The sequence below is a fragment of the Macrobrachium nipponense genome, chromosome 1, assembly GCF_015104395.2.
Source record: "Macrobrachium nipponense isolate FS-2020 chromosome 1, ASM1510439v2, whole genome shotgun sequence".
NCBI lineage: Eukaryota > Metazoa > Arthropoda > Malacostraca > Decapoda > Palaemonidae > Macrobrachium > Macrobrachium nipponense.
The window spans coordinates 88,638,296-88,659,098 of record NC_087200.1 but is presented as its reverse complement, the minus strand read 5'-3'; the positions used below and the strand labels follow the sequence as shown (position 1 = coordinate 88,659,098).

General features: G+C 36.9%; 1 protein-coding gene across 9 annotated transcripts in view; it reads left to right on the top strand.

The window, feature by feature from the left end:
- LOC135219441 (leucine-rich repeat serine/threonine-protein kinase 1-like) overlaps positions 1 to 20,803 on the top strand; it is a 940,187-nt gene that overhangs the window by 302,761 nt on the left and 616,623 nt on the right. The window contains exon 1 of one of the 9 annotated variants that reach the window (XM_064256231.1): positions 15,628 to 15,702. The exons of the other annotated variants lie outside the window; for them this stretch is intronic. The gene's annotated coding sequence lies outside the window, so the exon portion shown is untranslated. Of the gene's footprint in view, positions 1 to 15,627; positions 15,703 to 20,803 lie in introns of those variants that run through there. 9 annotated transcript variants of the gene reach the window in all.

Here is a 20,803-nt window from a genome sequence, read left to right as displayed (position 1 = left end):
ATTAGTATTTAGCGCTGCCTATTTGTTTCATTGATACGCAGAAGAAAACTGGCTTCAGTGTGTCAAAAGACAATGATGGGAATATGGGAATACAGTCATGAAACAAGAAAGGGCGTAAAATCAATCACCTAAGACTGAAATAATGACACGTTCAAGTAGTAACTCAATGTCGTGGATTTCCGTTAATGACTTTATGTTGCTGAATGAATCGTAGGAAAACTCATAGATAAAAAGGTTTACTTTTTAATGCTCATCGAAGAATTAAGGACGCAAAATTGTCGGCAGTACGTATGCTTGAGGCGTTGCCGAAGTCAAGTTCTCTTCATATCTAAATCAAAATCTACAGTACACTACAAAGATCAATACAGATTAATGTGGGCAAGGCCTTTTATAGTTTTAATATAAATCCAAAGAATCTGGCATTGTAAAACAGTGTTTTGAGAAGAATCTTCTTGTGTTTGGTGGTATTAGCACATTGCAGATGGTTAAATATTTGGAAAGAGGCAATAGAGCTCACTGGTTTTGCCAAATTCATTGGATTATGAAAATGGCCGTGGCAGGTTTTTTTTAAAAGTAATATTTGTTTAATGATTAATGTACGTATTTACATAAAACCAGAAAATGTACGTATTTAGTTGGATACCACCAGAAACGAAGATAACATGGAAGCTCAAAGGTCACATTAGCAAAAGAAAAGAAGCGAGGTTTTAAGCCTATGTTCATAGATGTCTTATAAATTGGTTCTGTAGTAGAGGATAATTATGATTGTTTGTTAAATCTTTGGTGACTTCAGTTTTGAAGAAATTATCTCAAACTGATCCAATGATATGTAAGGGATATTCACATATATGTAAATATTTTCATTTCGTGTAAGGTGTAAGAGTGTTTGTTAGAATTAGTGTTTTTACTTGGGCCATACACTCAGAAATCCTTATCATTTTGTGTGCTTATTGTAGGTGCTTTTTATATTTTGCCCACAGATTAGATTTTGAAGCTTGTCCAATCACAGCGTTAGGGGCTAAAGTCTATTTATTTCAGACTTTTAAACGGGCTAACGATTTTTAGCTCTGCTCCCAGTCTTTCGGTCCCCGCCAGCCCCGTTCCTTCCAAAAGTGTCTGGCATTTGGCCAGGTATCCTCGGAAGTACAGTATGCAGCAAAACTCGTGTGACTTTTTTATTTTTGTACTGGACAAGCGTTGTTCTCAAGTTGCCACTTAGTATTAAATCTCGTATTTTAAATGTGTATATATGAGGAAAAAGTTGGTCACTTGTTATATAGAATCTATAATTGAAATATATTGGAACCTGAAAACCAAAAATATTTCACGCTACAATATTTCTGAACGAAAACTAAATACGTTACTGTAGCATGAAAACCTCAGATCACCGTGACTTCCATGAGTCGTGTGGAATCGTCAGTCTGGACACTGTGAAAGAGGACATCGCGATGGAGAGCAAGAGAAAAGTTGAGCAGAGCATAGTCTAATGATAAAAATGTTTGCATTTGGGATATGAATTCGAAGTTATTACTTTTAGCTTTTGTGGCTTTGTGTATAAAGCAAATGTTAGTCGAGATCATGATTTCGATACTTGCAATAAAATTATGGCTTAGGCTTAGGTTATAGCTAGTGCTACATAAGTCTAGTCTCCGAGGGGTTTCTTCAGTTTGAAGAAAAAAAAGTAAATAATAAATAACTGAATAAATAAGCGAGATGAAGAGTAATCTTCGCTATTAGAAACACAACTAATTTTATATTATTTTACTTTTACTTTAGGAATGGAAGACTATAATCAGGTCGGATATTATCAGCTACAACTGTCGAGTGCAGATTCTACAGAATGACAACTGCAACGTATTATAAACAATAATGGCTAGGCCAATGCTATTGGCTTTATAACATACTGGGCTATATTCCAGACCGCAACAAGTTGCATCAAATCTTTGTAACTTATGAGGGTGTCTATAAGACCATAAGCAGGATTTGTGAAATTCTTCCACAGTCTTGGTGTGGTATACTTTCCGTCATTATTTTCTTCATAGGCCTATAGGCTTAATGAGAATGATATAATCGAGAAGCGCGAAGTGCACTTGGCCTACGGGTAAGGCAAGCTAAGCCATTGGCGGGCCACTATGCACCCTTCACCAGTTGGGTCTAATGAAATCTTAGGTAGATCTCAAGAAATGTAACTTAGTAAAGGCATTAATAAACCAAGCAGCAAAATAATGAATATGATTGATATAATAACGGTACTTAGTAAAGGCATTAATAAACCAAGTAGCAAACAATGAATATGATTGATAATAAAAACGGTAGGTTAAGTAAATGGTATATACCAATATAATTATTTTTAAAAAATACGTATAATTCTTTGAAATACATAGGTCCCTGTGAAAAATAATATACAAATTCCAGCAAAACAAATAGAGTAAACACAACCTCGTCTTTTAAAACACGTCATACATATATAGCTACACATACATACATACATACAGAGAGAGAGAGAGAGAGAGAGAGAGAGAGAGAGAGAGAGAGAGAGAGAGAGAGAGAGGGTTAATTAATATTTAGTATGTGAGCCTAGTTGTCTATTACCGAATTAAGCCGTCTAGGAATACTGTCAACCAGTCTACTGCAAATATTTTCCCCACGCATTGACTCCCACACTGACAAGCAATAGCTTATGATGGCTTGTTTACTGTTCAGCAACGGAGCCATCCCATTCCTTTGTCATAATGGCCCATAAATTTTCAATGGATTGAGATCCGGAGATTTTGCAGGACAGTCGATCCGAATAAACTTCTGGATGCTGCTGTAACCACTTTCTTACTGGCATGCTATTATGAACAGAGGAGTTGTCCATTGCCAAGAATATGGGGTGGGCAACGGTTCCGGAATCAGTAGCATCCTAACAGATGGAATCAGCACCTCGTCAAGAATGTCAACATACTGCCTGCCATTTAATCGCTCATGGATTGGCACTAAAGCACTGGTCCGCAAGACGCCATCCAACCCCAAAGGCCAGCGGTTTATCCGCCCACTTCGTCGATTTGGTTCTACATATTTATCCTCAAATCTGAAAAAATAGAGAGAAGGATTTAGAGAAAATATAAATTTACAGATATTCGGAGAGAAAACAATGACAGTGGGCTTACTTTTAAATATAAAAGAAACTGTTTTAACTGCAGTTCTTCCTCTCATCAATAGATCTTATGGATTAGAAAAAAGAACTGCGCTTTTATTAAGCCATACTTTCAGTATATTGCTATAACACCGAACTTTTAACTTTTAAGACTTGAAGTGCATTTGTTAAGAAAAACACTATAAGGTTATTCTATAAAACTATGTATATATATATATATATATATATATATATATATATATATATATACAGTTCTTTAATATGCATTTAACAAACTTATTTAAATATTAGAAACAGCTACGTCAGTTGTATTTTTCTGCCAGACTTAGTTTTACAGTGAAATAATTAAAATAAATCTTTGGTTGTAGGCCTAATAGTATATATTATGAATTCGGAAAAGAGGCATAAGGAAAGTTGTCATAGCATAGTAACCTTAAACGACTTTTAAGTCAGTGCAATGTGTATTCAAACATTCACGAGACTCGAAGGAAGCTAGCACGAACTTCCTCTGCGACTGGTTTCCCGCCAAGCAACACTTCGAAGCGCAGGCGGTCGAAGCGGAGGCGGGATTTTATAGACATTTAAACTGCTTCCTCAGTAATGACAATTCCAACTCCCACCCTAGGTCAGATTAATTTATATCTTCTCTTGCATTATTTCTCCCTGATTACATCGTACTTCCATTAAAGATATTTGTCAGCAGGTTTAAAAACCAGTGTAAGAGGAATTACTATTCATTAAAGCTTTAGCATATATACAGACTAGGGCCTATATACAAAAGTATATCACACCTAGGCTACCACGTAAAATATAAGGCAAAATAAGTAAATGTTCATTACCTGTTTTCCTGGTTTTTTTACGCCAGCAGTGCAGTCTTCCTGTTGGTCGTTGCAAAAAGTCTTCTCGTCACAAAATATAAGTTTCCAAAACTGCTCGCTCTTGGACAGATATTCGAGCGCAAACCCGAGACGATGGTCCATATGCGTCTGTGTAAGTAGAGGCTTGAGCGCAGGTTTCCTACATAGAAGACCAGCTTCTCGAAACCGACGTCTTACAGTGTCAACTGATGTTTGTATATTTGTTCTCGTTTCACTGAAAATGATGACGAAAACGGGTGTTGGTTTATAAAGTTAATTACACTTCGTCTTCTTCTGTCGTTGTGCAGCGGGGTCTCCCAGATCTAGGGTGGCTTTTCAATCCTTCTCCGTCGTTGTATCGTTTTAGCCATCTATACACAGTTGTCTTGTTGATATTAAGACGATTAGCTATGTCTTTTTTTGAAAATCTGGCGAGATGCAGCTCAACTATAGCTCTCCTTGTTGGGGGTGACGTTTCCGGTCGCTGTCGGGTTGCTCCAACCATGTTTGGCAAATGACCACAGTTGACGTAATGTTAGGCCACGCCCACAACTACATCTCCGTTACGTTCATTACATTAAATAAATTACTATGATGGCTAACATGTAAAATTCGTTTAATATTTACGTCTTTTCATATTTACCATGATTAAAAACTAAGGTGTTAATGTTTTTTCTAATGACCTAGCTATATTTTGATAAAAAATATATAACATTATACTATAAAACCATGCTAAATGAACTGTATCTTTTTATGAGCGAAGTTCCAAAATGTTTCGCCGTTGCAATTCAGTGTCATTAGAAATGTGAAGAAGGTAAGAGTTGCCAGTTAGTCACTTTTTGAACGAAAATCACTGAAATCGGGTCACTCGAGTTTTGCTGCATACTGTACACCCAATATTTAGATAGTTTTTATTTTTTTCTCATTTTAGAATTGTCCGGTTTCCTTTTTTCAACCTCCAATTTTTTCTTTAGTTTAGTTTAAATCAATGTTATGCGTTAGAAATCAGTTTACTTATAATGGGCTAATTGTTTTACATGTCTCTTTTTTCGTCTTCCAAATAATGAAACGAACATTAAAGGTGTTACCAGGTTGGCGAAAAGGTAATATCTGGCCCGAGTGGGGTGAGTGACGTTGGGAAAACACGGGATGTTTAATTACCTGGGTTCCGTTACTCTCTTCGCCGCGGATCAATGATGCTCAGCTCTGTGCTGGTTGGTGGTCAGTGCCATTGTCTCGTGTTCTTCCTTAATTGATGGGGAAAGAAAGTTAGCTGGAAAGGGAGCAGTTCTCCTCCCTTTTTCGTGGTCTTTCCTTTTCGCAGGGAAAGAGTATGAAAGGAATCCCGGGTATTGTTTCTTTTTTCCTCTTCCATCCATGATTCGATTGTCTTTCGATGACTTGTGCAATTGTTTTACTTTTATGGTACGGAAAGTAAAGTTTAAAGTGTCAAGAATGACTGAATGAACTGATTTTGAGAAATGGGCAAATTCTGCGACCGGCGAGTCATTCTCAGCCTCTATTGTGGTAATGTTGACAGCTTTATAGTTTCATTGATGTCGAAGCTTTAATGAACGTTTCAGGTATGATTTTTTATGTTACCGAATCTGTTAGTTCAAGTGCAAGAAATTTCTTAATGGTTGACTGATAATTAGAAATCATGCATACTATATATATATATATATATATATATATATATATATATATATACATTTATATATGTATCACATATCCACAGGTGGATATGTGTGATAAATGAATCACGTGCTAAAGTGATTATAATCATATATATGTATATATATATATAAAGTGTGTGTATATATAATAGTGTTAGTATAATGTATGTTTATATTATATATATATATATGTATGTATGTATGTATTTATATGCAAACACACTATTCTTAGACACTCGTTATGATACTTATGGCCTGTAAAAATATCCCGTATATATAACATATACAAAGACGAATACCAGAAGAACAATCATTTTCAGGACCTGTCTACGTCACTCTTAGGAGATTTCTGTTTTTCGTTCCGTCCCTCTTGGGAAGCTATAGATTTGCTAGATCGGTTCTTTTTGTTCCCGATAACAAGCATTCTGAAATCTTAATGGAGGATGTCAGGCAGTGGTCCTTTGGAATAGCCTTTTGATTAGGATCGGTTGTTATTGCCTCGTCAAATCCTATTGTCTGCAAGTTGCTAGGTCTTAGGTGCCCCATTTATTTCTCTCTCTCTCTCTCTCTCTCTCTCTCTCTCTCTCTCGCAAATAACTCGGAATCGTCAATAAAAATATTGCACAGTACAATAATTTATTCCTTGATAGTAATTTTGTAAAGTCTAACGTCAACGCAAAACATCGGAAATTGTCCTGTGACGTTTATTTTAATTATGATGTTAGTTAATATGTTGAAACAGGTGCCTTTGTTAAGGATGGCCTTTTTTTATTTACTTCAGTGTTACATCATGTATATGAAAGCTTTTAATTTGCGTTAATGTCGCTATTAATATTGAGCAATGGTCGCTTTCTGTATGAAATGCAATTGAATGTTTATTGTGCCTCATCTCTTTTCTGTTTATTGTCCTCATCCGGGACTAATTGCCAAATGCCATTAGGCTCGTTTATCTCCTGTTTCGCAAATTTTATGTAAAGTTTCTCTCTCTCTCTCTCTTCTCTCTCTCTCGTGTGTATATATATATATATATATATATATATATATATATATATGTGTGTGTGTGTGTGTGTGTGTGTGTGTGTATGCATATATATATATATATATATATATATATATATATATATATATATATATATATATATGGATATACAAACTGAGCACATTTACACGTAAGTCTATTTTGCCATCAAATTTCTTGGTGTGCGCCCACGCTCGCTCGAGGAGATCTTTCCTCGTCTCATGAGATATATGCAGTCCTTATAGAAAAAAATGGAGAAAATATAGCTACTTGGATTATTATTTTTGTTGTTTTTGTTGTTGCCCATAACCAGATTTCACGAATCTTACAAGATTTCCTCGTAAAATATATGGTCTTGGTGATTTCTTGTGGTGTTCCATCTTTTATACGCTTAGATATATGTAGTATTTTTATTTACCGTATGTATATCCAAATAATTTCAGAAAATCAGGGGGATTGCACTTGTTTTCTGGATATTTCTCGATATTGTGGGCTGCCAGTTCAAAGAATTTTGTTTTCCAGGTCTGTTGTTATTTCGTTTTGAACTGGCGTTAGCCTTTTTTGAATACTAAACTAAAGTCTTTAAATTATTATTATTAAATTATTATTATTATTATTATTATTATAGTATTATTATTATTTTATTATTTATTATTATTATTATTATTATTATTCAGAAGATGAACCCTATTCGTATGGAACAAGCGCACAAGAGTCAATGACTTAAAATTCAAAATTCCAAAGAGTATGGTGATCATTAGGAAGAAAAGAAGGTAAAGTGAAGTACAGAAAGAGATCTCCCTTAGTAATAAGGAACAATAAATTGACAAATTAATAAATAGATATATATGGATTCAAATGTACAGGTTAAGCAGAATAATGTGACATGACTCACTTTTAAGGTTAGATGGTGGGAGCTTTACATGTTAAATTAAGAACCCTCCATGTGGCAAGAGATAACTTATTTGCTGTTAAACAACCGTCCGTTATGTCATGCAGGTTTATGTTGGCATCACTCCTGCTTTTCTACTTCAGTTCTTCATTCACCTTTCCTCCTTTTTCCCTCTCTAATCTCCTCTCATCATTATTCGTCTCACTCCTCTGAATTTGAGGGCGTTCATACCATTGTGTTTCAGATTCAATTGTCTATAAAAATAACCCCCTTTTCTGCAAAAGATTTTATTCCTTTTGATTCGCAAACAGTTTCTCTTACCCTCCAAAGTTTACCTTGAAAATAGTTTCGGGTCGTATTTGCAGTTTGGGAAATGTTTTGAATTTCTACGTGATCTATGTATTTTCACAAAGTGGTTTAAACCTTCCTGTCCCTTGCATATCATTTTCTTGTTCCGTTTCACACATACGAGCCTGGAGAGATTAGTGGGAGAATCTCCACCAGAATCTGTATTTGAAATTAGAAGAAATTTCAGCGTAGATTTACGTCAACGATCACTTCAATAAATTTTTGTTTAGTTTGAAAACTAAATGCACCTAGAAATTTTCGTTCAAACAAGAGATTCCTCATATCGGCATATACAGAGAATAATGTACTTGCTTTCTAGCCGACTGCTGCGGGTCTTGGCTAGGTTCGTGTTTAGGAGAAAGAGAATAAATAGAGAGAGAGAGAGAGAGAGAGAGAGAGAGAGAGAGAGAGAGAGAGAGAGAGAGAAAAGAAGCGTAAGTGATCAGTAACTCTTCTAAATGTTTACTGTCTTACATTTCAATCAAAAAGAACGGGAAGATTTCGGCGAGGCTATCTTCACTTCACCGGGGTGAAACCAACCATCATCACATTCCTCTCTCTCTTTCTGTGTGTGTGTGTGTGTGTGTGTGTGAAAGCAGCGCTATTGAGATCACACACCAAGCATGTAAAGACTCGATGCGTTACCTGCAAGCCCGGCAGCGGCAACAGCAGCAGCAGCAGCAGCTCGGTTCAGTGTACAGGGTGTCTCTGCTTTAAATCTCATGAGATGTGTGTACTGCTGTATCCCTTGTGTGAATGATATTCGGTGAAGGGGAAGACGGATGATGCGGTGTTGGTATAGGAAGAGGAGGTTGGAGGCGGTAGGAGAGATCTATGGAATGAGTTCCAAGGGGAGGAAATGATTCTGAAACAGAGACGTACAGGTTTGATAAATTAAACAAAGGGGCTTGCAGGAATTACGAGAATTAATTGTGCTTTATATGTGTGTGTGTAAGAGAGAGAGAGAGAGAGAGAGAGAGAGAGAGAGAGAGAGAGAGAGAGAGAGAGAGAGAGAGAGAGAGTTGAACCCCGTAATATAGATATTTTGTTGATTATATAATGCTAATCCGTGTATTCCTGTTGCTACCAAAGAACCAAAAGTGAGACGAAAAGACTGGACTACATGATGACGAAATTCTCGGCCTGAAAGAACTCCGTTCGTTCGTATTTATAACAAGTAAATCAGACAACAGATATAATATTATTAGAAAAGGCGGGTGAGTATTTTGAGAAGCAGGTGAAAATGGTGAGGTGAGCACGCCCGTGGCTGACCGTTACAGTTACTTTTATCTTGCGTTACACATTCAATAACAATTTTTGAAAAAGGAGTCGTTCCTCTAAATATATTGGCTCATGCAAGATCGGCACTGGGCATTCAAAATGATGATAACCCGCTTCACCTAGATACGATGAAACCTTGAATTGATTTGTTTTACGAAAGTTTGCTGGCCTTGGAACCTTTTGGTTATTCGGTACTACGATGAAACCTTGAAGTACATTTACCTTTTAGGGGTTTGATCTCATATTTCGGTGATTTTTTACCGACCGAATTAAATTTTTTTAGTTACTCATAAATTTGTTTAGGAGAGCGACTTATTGGCCTGAAGTCTTTGCTCTTGGACTAGAGGATAAATCGTATCCGCTTGTAAGCATGGGCTAAAGGTCACCTTGTATTGTAGCAACCTTCAAGGTCACCCCTTAGGAAAGTCTACAACATGGCAGGCTCCCTATCCTTGTAACAAGTAACTAACTAGTCAAAGGGTCCTTCATTCGATCAAGAAAAAGGAGCTAGGCTTGATAGGATTCCAAACCTTTATCTACTCTGATTTATCTTGCTCTGTTTTCCCCAAGGGCCTCAACTTTGTGGTAGTTGACCTGGGAAGAAAGACAATAACAACCATTCAATCTTACTGGGGCGACCAAATAGCTCCCATGCTACCAATTTGCTATTCATTTCCTCGTGTCTTGTTTTGATTGGTCACGTTGTTCCTGGGTTAGGCTTCAATATTGTTGTATTCATATACTTGTACGATGTAATGAAAACAGGTTTTTTATCATAAAAAAGAAAAAAAGAAGAAAGGATTTAGTTTTAACGTTAACTTTGTTCAAATAAAGCCTTTAATAGGATTAATGTGGCACATCACATCCAGCAATGTTTACAGGATTACGACTAAACAATTTAGTGATTCTTGATTTGAAGTCATGAGTTGATTTTAAGTTGTTTTCTTTTTTTGAAACAGTTTGCCGTTGCCTTACATTTGGTTTTAATCTATTTTTACAAAGTTTAAGTTTCAGTACGATTATTGCTTTACCCTAACAACCGTACATAAGGGATTTTAAATTTCTCTAGATTAATGTACGCAGTTAATAATGGTTATGGACTTATGCATACAAATGATTGTGTAATATGTATGTTTTTAATTAGACGAGTATGTACTTAACATGCACAAAAATGGGCCCATTTATGTAAACAAAGTTGAGCCAGAGGCTGAGTCTAGTCTGTCCCGGCAGAGTTCACTAATAACGTTTCATTTGCATGGCATTTGCATGAAATTCATGCCAATGAGGTTATTGAAATTCGACGGCTCCGGTGGTTAACGACATGCAGGCCGTGTTCTGAGTTTTTCTATCGGTTTTGCTGATATTTGTTGGTGATTTGTTGAACGAAGCGGAGCGTTTTAGCGTTGTTCTCTCACAGCTTAGGGTTATTTATAGTCTCATATTTCTCGTTTCTCATTCTCTATTATAGTTTTAGTTTGTCAGCTTTGGCTGTATTTTTTGTCAGCAGGTTCATATTCTCACATAGTATATCGATGGATTTGTGTTTGGATATGTTTGAAAGCTTCTGTTAAATGTATCCTTTGTATTTGTTTGTCTTTTTTTTCAGACCATTAATTTTGTCTTAACATTTATTATTTTTATACGCACTTTGCCCTGTCAAACTCGCTTAGTGAGCATTCAGAGTCCTAGGAAATACGGTTTTTCATTTTGTTATTTAATATTACTTTGTTGTAACAAATCGGGTGTGAGACACTTAGCAGCGCAGTGCGTCTGCTTTAACTTGCGGATATGACCATAATAGTTAGACACCTCAGCTGTCGCAAAGTGGGAATTTCGCCGGACTTCTCATGTTCCTACTGCCATTAGGAATCGGTAATAGGATTAATGCAATTAGCACTTCAAGAGGAATTTTCACTGCGTGAAGCTCCGGGTTTAAATATATGACTTTCGTAAATCATCTGTCCACATTTGTTGAAGAGGAGAACGTGAATACTACAGCGGAATTTATGAAGGCAATTTATGCAAAAGGCCTATTCAAATTTATTCCCCTGTTTTATGAGATGTGTAACATTCATTCCGTTAAGGGCTTTATTCGAACTATTATTTAGATTTATGAAAATTACTCACAGAGGGCTGAATTTCTAAAAGTCAGCTTGGGATTGCTAAATTAATCTTTTAAAGCCTTTGAGGTGAGAATCTGTCTTCATTATTAAAGAAATTTGTGAAAAAAAAATTGGGCATAATTGGTATAGGTTAATCAAGCTTAAGAATGCTTAAGGTGAGAAATTTCTCAGTGTATAAAGGTGAAAATGACAAGAAATTTTTGGTTGAATATATGAAGCAATTGCGTGGATATATTATTTGCGATAACCTTTTGAGTTCAGTGGGAAGTTACAGGAGTTCTTCTGTCTAAGAATCCAGCTGTTAACCTGAATTGTGGCTAACTGAGCAGTTTCCATGATTAACCGAGATTGCTTCTAAAATCCCCTCGCAAAAGGTAGGAAAACATTCTTGGCCAAGTAGGTATATCAAGGAGATCACTGTAAAGCCTGATTAATTTACGAAGCCAATTTAATCAGAGTTAATGGTTAAAGTTATAAACGCAGATTATGCAAAGCTTTTGTTTTGATTTATGAACAGTGATTATTGCAAGGTGCCTAGAAATTGTCTGCAAATAGTCTTTCGGGTGAGTTGGGAGAGCAGAATTATGCAAAACTGACGACCATGTAATTAGTGGCGCTTGAAAAGGTTCCTGATAAATATGTGTAGGTCTTAGAATTAAGACATCACGTGTCAGTGTAAGGAGCAAAGCAAACAGATTTTAAATATTTAATTTTGGTTTATGGACTGATGGATATTTACACACACACACACACACACACACACACACACACACACATATATATATATATATATATATATATATATATATATATATATATAATATACGTACAACACACACACACACACCCCTCATAATATATATATATATATATATATACAGAGAGAGAGAGAGAGAGAGAGAGAGAGAGAGAGAGAGAGAGAGAGAGAGAGAGAGAAATCACACACGAAGGCGTTGGAATTTATGGCGTGTTAACATTTAATTTACTTAATTCAAGCGTAAAGAATTCATGTTATAAATGGATACCTTAATTAATTGGAGTATCTGTAGTGCTATTTCTCTTATTGCATAAATTCAGCTTTACATATAGTTATTTGTTATTTGCGAACAGTTTCATTTACGATTAGCATAATGGTCCTAAACAATTCATGTTGCGCATACATTATCAAATTAATTTCTGGTAGGGTTTAATTCCATATATATTCTCAAGTTACATTGTTACTCTAAATTTCAGGTACATCTTGACGATTGCTTTGACCTTTGACATGGCTCAAAGATGGGAAAGTTTTTTATTTGCTTTGTTTTAGTTTGTTTTTGGCTGCTTTTCTTAGTGTACTGTTCATTTGTTTATTTCTTAACTTAATTTTATCACGAATATATTTGTAATCTCATCTATTTGAAGAACTTGTTGATGATTTTCATCACAAAAACCTTCCCGAATCTTAGATTACACTGTGCTATAAATTTAAGAAGTTAGTAACGGTCCGTAGAATTTAGATGTAGGATACCTCATGGAGAGTTGTCACCAACCGGGTTTTTGGATCCCTTGGTTGCAAATAGGTTCCTAGAGTGTCTGAGAGGCCCTTTTAATTCAGGGCAACAGCAATTATTATATTACTGTTGCAAGATGCAGAGACCTTAAACAATAGCCTCTTCACCATTAAAGTATCAAAAACACGAATGAAAAATAAATGAGTTTCTTGATATCCAGGAAGGACAAGAGTACCTGCAAATACAAAAGATGTGAAATATGAGGGGAGGGGGGGCCAAGGCGACATGATGGAGGTAATTGCTTTGACAAGAATGCCATGTCCTTGGTTTAGAGGAAGATGATTCTGCTGCTTTGTCTTGTCTTCGATGGCATCAAGGATATATGTTTTGTGTTTCCTGTACAGTTCATATCAGTGGAATGCAAAAGGTCTTGAAGTAGTGGCACAAAAGTAAACCAATCGTCTGTCGTGGTTAGCGTGGTGGCAGGGGCATGTCAAGTCTGGTGATCATGTGGCGTATGTGCTGCTGAGTTCCCTGTTTTCCCAGGTTAAGAATACCTGTCAGCAGGTACTTACTGTCGACTTCACCTGCCAAAACAAGTTTGAGACCATATTTAGCTGGCTTATTAAGGATGTGCGTCCTAAAGTGGCGTTTCTTCTGCAGCCCAGCAATTGTATATCAATGGATCTTGTTCTCATTGGGCTGGTAGTGCCATACACAATATGTTCTTATCATGTACCAAACACAAATTATAGTTAATTTGTCTTTGGCCTGCCCTTCCTACTGTGGTCTTTTGTTTTCATCGAAAAAGTGGTACAGACCTCCGACATCGCTGCTTTGTAGAAAGATTTCCTGTGACGGGGTTCTAAAACTCCTTTGTGGCCAGGTGATGATCATAAGTGTAGCCACTAAGAATCGCAACGCCGTGCAGGACACTATCTCCTCTTCTGTAACCCTTACAATAGTGGATAGCGTCTTTCTAAATCTGTTGGTTACTGGGTCAGTCACCTAGATTCATCGTTCTGTTATCTCATTTAGCATTTAGCAAATTCATTTATGATTTCATCTCAGAAAATAAGCTCGATGTACCTGTCTGGGTTGATAGTATCAACAGCGGAGAAACGGACCATAGCAGTGGAAGCAGCAGTACTAGGAGTAGTTGAGAAGCTGTTGAAAGGTGGATGCTTCGCCCTGTCAGCCTGACCACTCGTTGCTTTTCCCAACGTGGGATGGGGTGGTATGCCATTGTTGGAGTCATTGTCACCTTTCTCACTACTAGTATTACCTGGTTCATCAACATTTCTGGCATCAATTTCAGTTCATTGTTATTTTCATCATCACTGCTTCGATATGAAAAGATGCCCGTTCTTTCAAGCTGATCTAGACCATTTGGCTTGGAAGCCATAATGACCAAAATAATCTTAATTGCACTAAGATTCATACAGAAAAATTTATTTCTTTACAAGTAAGAGAAACTAATTCATGACAAAGGTTGCCGTATTTATACTAACACTACACACTAGCAATGAACTCTGGTATGCCGTAGCCGAGCCGACTTTGTTTCTCACTGGTATCGTGGAATATGGATGTACCGTACACAACCCATACATTATTGAAAAATCCCAGGCACAAAGGTATCAAGATGTCCAAGCTACCTGCCTTCACATGAACACCACATGATGCTCAGACGTCTAATGCGTGGGGTATGTGAAAACATTGTTCAGTATGTAGGGGTTAAACTTGATTTTGAATACCTCGCAGAATTTCAAAGACAGGTCTTTTAAGTTGGGGTAGAATAGGATGATGGTGGTGGAAGGTTCCCAAACACCCCATCTCTTTTTCTTCTTCTCTCTCTCTCTCCTCTCTCTCTCTCTCTCTCTCTCTCTCTCTCTCTCTCTCTCTCTCACACACACACACACAGTTAGTATAATTGAGCAAATCTGTGCATCTGTATCAGGGGGTTTTATTTGAATCCTTAGGATGTGTTACGGTAAAATATATCAATATTTTCCAAGTTGGGGGATATTTTTTTAAGAATATTTTTTGCTAATTCTTATTGGCATTATTTAAATTATTATTGTTATAATGCATTGTATTGCTTTTAATGGTGTAAAGCTTTGTTTATCATATATATATCTATATATATATATATATATATAATATATATATATACTATATAATATATTATATGGTCTGATTCCGTTTGCAATGGAAAGGTTTGATTCCACTTTTATTGGCAACGTTTTCTAACGAAACATCGAATTTTTTTTTTATTTATTTTGAGAGAGAGAGAGAGAGAGAGAGAGAGAGAGAGAGAGAGAGAGAGAGAGAGAGAGGTGGGGGTGTCTTGCTAATTAAATTGCAATTCATGCAACTTTTTTTTAATTAACTTTTTATACGATTGGGTAACGACCTGACTCTCGTTTTTTGAAATCGTCCATAGTTTATGAATTTTCTGAAATCGTCCATAGTTTATGAATTTCCCAATATCATCAAGTCCTTTTGTCATCAGGATAAGAGATTACTTGTTATTTTGTTTTATATGTTGATGGCTTGTTATTCTATCTTTAAATTTGTGGATAGTCAATAATCGACAGTTTGTTTTCGTTCTTGCAATATCTCCTTGACAACCTTTAACCCCAGAGCCACACCTCCAGCCAGGTAACCAAGATCTGAGGCTTCTCACACGCATTTCGTGCTCAACCAAACGTATATATGCACACATGACGGACATACGCACGCAGCTCCTCCCTCCGGACCGCCGTATGCCGGGACTGGCGGCCAGGATGAGAAGGCGAGCGTCAGTATGCCAGATGCGCGGTTAGTGAGCGGCCGGGTTTATCGCTCGGGCCACACTGCTTCTCCCGGCACGATTTCGGTGGGACAGCTTATATCTTTCTCCTGGCGAACTCCCTTGAGGGAGTAGCAGAAGAGAGATGCGGACTAGAGATGATGTCGGAAGCCGTGTTGTGTTTGTTGTAATTTCGTTTTGTGTCCGTATTTGATGAGATTTTTTTTTATTAACGTTAGCTGGATTGATGGTTTATGAAGCATCGCATCTCTCTGTTTTCAGTTAACTGTCTCTGAAGTGGAGATTGTGAGAAGTGTCCCTCGTCGAGGAAAGTTTGTCCGAACAGTTTTGTCCTAAATGTGTACACAAACCCGTTCGTGTTGCTATTTTGTGCCATCATTTATTTGTGATTGTTCACTTATATTTGCTCACCATTTAGGTTCCTTTATATGAGTTCATTAACATCACGTACTTATGCATACTCAAACACATGTAGATACATATTGGTATGTTCATAAATATACATAAATTGTTACACTCAACACAATACACAAAACATACACATACACACACACATATATTGTATATATGTAATGTACATATGTATATATTTTAAATATACATTAAATTTGCGAAACTTGGGACGACCTTGAGTTTTTTTGTAGTGATGTAAACACATTACATATTATGTGTATTATATCTACATATATATGTATATACTCACACAAACATACATACATACATATACGGTGTGTAATTGGCGTGTACATCAGTGCACAAACTCAAGGTCGTCCAAAGTTTTGCAAGTTTCCCTTGCCTTTTATGCCGCTCCAAGGAATCCACTCGGAAAGGCCACCCAAAGGCAGAAACGGAAGCAGGGATAATAATCGAACGCGGGAAGGAGGAGGAAGAAGAAATTCGGAGGAAATGTCAGGCATCGTATGCCATGACGCTCCAGTTTCATCGTTTGCATAGTGCCCCATCTGAAGAAGTTAGTCGGGGGGGGCATCGTGTGGCACCCAGGGCAAGGTTTCACCCGTGCAGCTAAATTCATTGAATCTCTCTCTCTCTCTCTCTCTCTCTCTCTCTCTCTCGTCAATCCTCTCTCGTCTCTTCTCCTCTCCTCATTCTCTCTCTCTCTCTGCTTAGGATATTTTTGTAAATAAGAGAAATTTTTCGCGAAGTCTATCTTGCTTAATATTCAGCAAATTTTGTTATGGGCATCATGAATGATGTTAACTAGCTTGTGAGATGTTTTCGGGTTGTGGTCTTGTTAACTGCATCTTTTGCTGCTTTGATCATAAAGACAGCTGCTGTTTTGGTTCTAGTTTCGTTGCTTAAATTAGCCGTTTGCTAATCTGAAAAAATATTTACTTTGTATATATTTTTTACAAACGGTATATGTTAATGTGTATTCCTTTTTTTTTTTATAGATATTATTTAACAGTAAAAAATATAACGGATTTGTCTTAGAAGTAGTGTGTGTTGCGTAAGGTTCACATTGTTAAAGCTTATAGAATTCCTTATTGAAGATCCTACCAAAAGTCCTTTGAGCCTCCTCTTTGGATCCTGAGCCCTACAGCGTCCTTCACTTTTGGCTGGACTCTTCACCTGCTTCCGTTTCAGCCAGAACTTTGGTTTGACCAGACTTTCTGTAATGCAGTTTGGGTGTTCGTGTGGCTTTATTGTTCTCTCTTATTATTTTTTTTCTCAGTTTTACCTCACACTTTGTCAAGGTTTACGTTTATGTTCTTTATTCCGTCCATCTCTTACATCAAGAACTTTTTAATATTTCCCTGTTTTTTGATGTTTTGATCTTGTTATCACGAGGATTTATTTTATCCTATCGTGTTTACTGAACCATGAATAGTATAAAGTAGTTGAAACACACACACATATATATATGTGTGTGTATGTGTAAGTGCTCGTAATTAGCTTTGTTATAACTGAATTTAATTCAAAGAAACACGCATCATTTGAACTTACACGGTTTTGAAGTGGCAATTTGCAGAAACAGTTGTAACCTGACTATATTGGATTTCATATTAAAATCACTCTGGAATGTTATTGCATGCAGAGAACGTTATTCACCAGATCAACCTCATAGGTATTCATTTATTAATACATTCATTCATTCAAATTATTCGCTGTTACAAGCTAATTCAGCAATTCTCTTGCTTTTCCTTTGAGATGCCATAAGACAGACTGACCGCTTCAAATCCAATTAGGAATATGTTATTGATCTGATCATAATATTCTCTCTCTCTCTCTCTCTCTCTCTCTCTCTCTCTCTCTCTCTCTCTCTCTCTCTCTCTCTCTCTCTCTCATTCCTGTTTTACTCCAGTCTCAAATGCATATGATTTACGCGTCGATGCTCACATTCCGAAAACCATTTACACCCGTTAATTCCTTGTTCCCTTCCTGGTGTGTGTGTGTGTGTTTGTGTATGTGTGTGTGTATGTGTGAATGTGGTCATTCAAGCCGAGAAGGCAATTTGTTCGTTTCTCGTTAGGTTGTCTTCCACAGTAAGATCATTTTCCGACTGAAAGTTTTATCTTTGTTCAATAAGAAAATCCGGGAATTTTGTACTAGAGAAATTGCTAATGGTGTTTTATTTTCTTTTACACGATATCAGTTTTTCGGTAATCAGTATTTGCTGATATTGAGCATCGTATTTCTATGCTTATGAAAGCTGAGCGGACAGCTGCCTATGTTCCTTTTGTTTATTTTCATCTCTTTCGTTATGGAAACAGAGAAGCATTTTTCTTTTCAAGTGATGACGGTTCCGTAGATAATTTATGCCCCATTTTCTTCTTCAAATTGTAATCGTATCCAGAGGCCTTCCTTGTCTGTTAGTTTAAGGGGGAAAAAGTGGGGTGGATTGGGACGCGAGAGAGGGTGATCATTACATTTCCCCTCTGTGCGAATCCTTAAGGGAATTGGAAGGGGAAAAATTAAGGGGAGATGGTAAAGATATGCCTAGAAATAGTGGGGAGGAATGTGAAGAGTAAACGTGAATGCATCAGTAAAAAAAACCTGTGTAAAAATAGACACGTAGACATTATCTCACTCAGTGAGAGAGAGAGAGAGAGAGAGACTACAATCCAAATGAGATTGGGCGTAGACCGAGGGCGGTCAAGCGCCCTTTTGATAAAAGACAGACAGACAATGGCTGATGGTTGATAAGAGAATTCGCTAGGAAATGAAATAGGGTGGATAAAAAGGGGGATCTTGTGGGAGAACGTTAGTCTCGTAAAAACAAAAACAAAAAAAAGTAATAGTCAGAAAATGGCAAAGGACTGATTAAAAAAGAATTGTCTTGAGAGAACGACAAAGGTTTGTTGGGCAAGTAGTCGAAAGCATATGGCAAAAGGCTGATAGAAAGATGACCTTTCCAAGGCTGCAAAGAATTAATAGGGAAAAGTGATCCTGGAGAGATGGCCAGGGTTGATGAAATGGCTTGTCATTAGGAAATTGCAAAAATTTCATTTAAAAAATAAAAGTGATCATTAGCAGATAGCCCAGAGATAATAAAATCGCTGAAGTTTGATTCCCAAAAAGCGATCGCAAGGAAATGACAGAGGGTTGGTGAAATGGCTATTGAACTGCAGAGGTCCGATTGGCAAAGAGATAATGAAAAGGCTTATCTTTATGATGTGACAAAGGTTTGATAGCAAAAAAAAAAGTGATCGCTAGGAAATGGAAGAAGGTTAATAAAAGAAAGTTCGCTGTGAAACCGATAAGGTCTGATGGAGACATGATCGTTAGGAAATGTAAGAGGAGCAATAGAAAAGAATCATCTTTGTGAAGGAGTAAAGTGTTGATAAAAAAAAAAAGAATTGTCATTTGGAAACTGGTGATGTCTATTGAAATGGATCGTTAAGTGACAGTGACGAAAAGAAACGCGATTGTTAGAAAAAGAAAGCAAAATGTCCTACGGTCCGATCAAATTGAATCGGAATACGAAGGATTTGGGAAAAGGCGTCTTTTTTGCCGACAAAGCGAAGTTTAGACACAGGCGTTCGTTGTAACTAGCATCTTTATATGGACGACAACCAATTTTTTACACATGTCATAGCTGAAGACTTCAGCCTCGTTTGTTCTCTCGAAAAACTCCTCGAGTTTTTCCGGAGACGGCGAATGGAAAATGGTGACGTAGAAATATTCTTTTAATATATTGAAGATTGCAGAAGTTCAGCGAGTGTTTGGTTTACGAATGACTTTTTGAACATAGGAAATAATAATAATAACGATAATATAATATATTATAGATATATATATATATATATATATATAACTTGATCAGAAGTATATAAAACGTGATGCTATGTATGGATTAAAGGTTTTTCGCCACGAAGAAAAAAATGAAAGAACGAGTTGGCCGAGTACTTTCGGTCCTATTCGGACCCTTTACAGTAAAGGGTCCGGATAGGACCGAAAGTACTCGGCCAACTCGTTTTTCATTTTTTCCTTCGTGGCAAAAAAACCTTTATATATATATATATATATATATATATATATATATATATATATATATATATATATATATATATATATATTATGGAATGGAAAAATGTACCTTGGTCAGCATGAGACAGGATACAAATACCTGGGAATTATAGAAGGAGAGGATATAGAACTCAAAAAGGTGAAGGACACGATCAGGAAGGAATATATGCAGACACTTACGGCGATACTCAAGTCAAAACTCAACGACGGAAATGTGATGATAGCCATAAGCACTTGGGCAGTACCAGTAATCAGATACAGTACAGAAGTAGTGAAGTGGACGAAGGCTGAATTCTGCAGCATAGACCATAAAACTAGGAAACACATGACTACACAAACCAGTACACCCAAGACCAAGTACAGATAGATGTACATAGCATATAAGGAAAGAGTCAGAGGACTACTAAGAATAGATGACTACGTCAATATCGAGAGCAGAGCACTGGGGCAATATATAAAAACCAGCAAAGACGAATGGCTAACGAGTGCAAGGGAAGAAGGACTGATGAAAGTTGACGAAGACCCGAAATATACAAACAGGAGAATGACAAACAGAACGGAGGGATGGCACAACAAACCAATGCACGAACAGCACATGAGCCAGACTAAAGAACTGGCCAGCGATGAAACATAGCAATGGCTACAGAGGGGAGAACTCAAGAAGGAAACAGAAGGAATG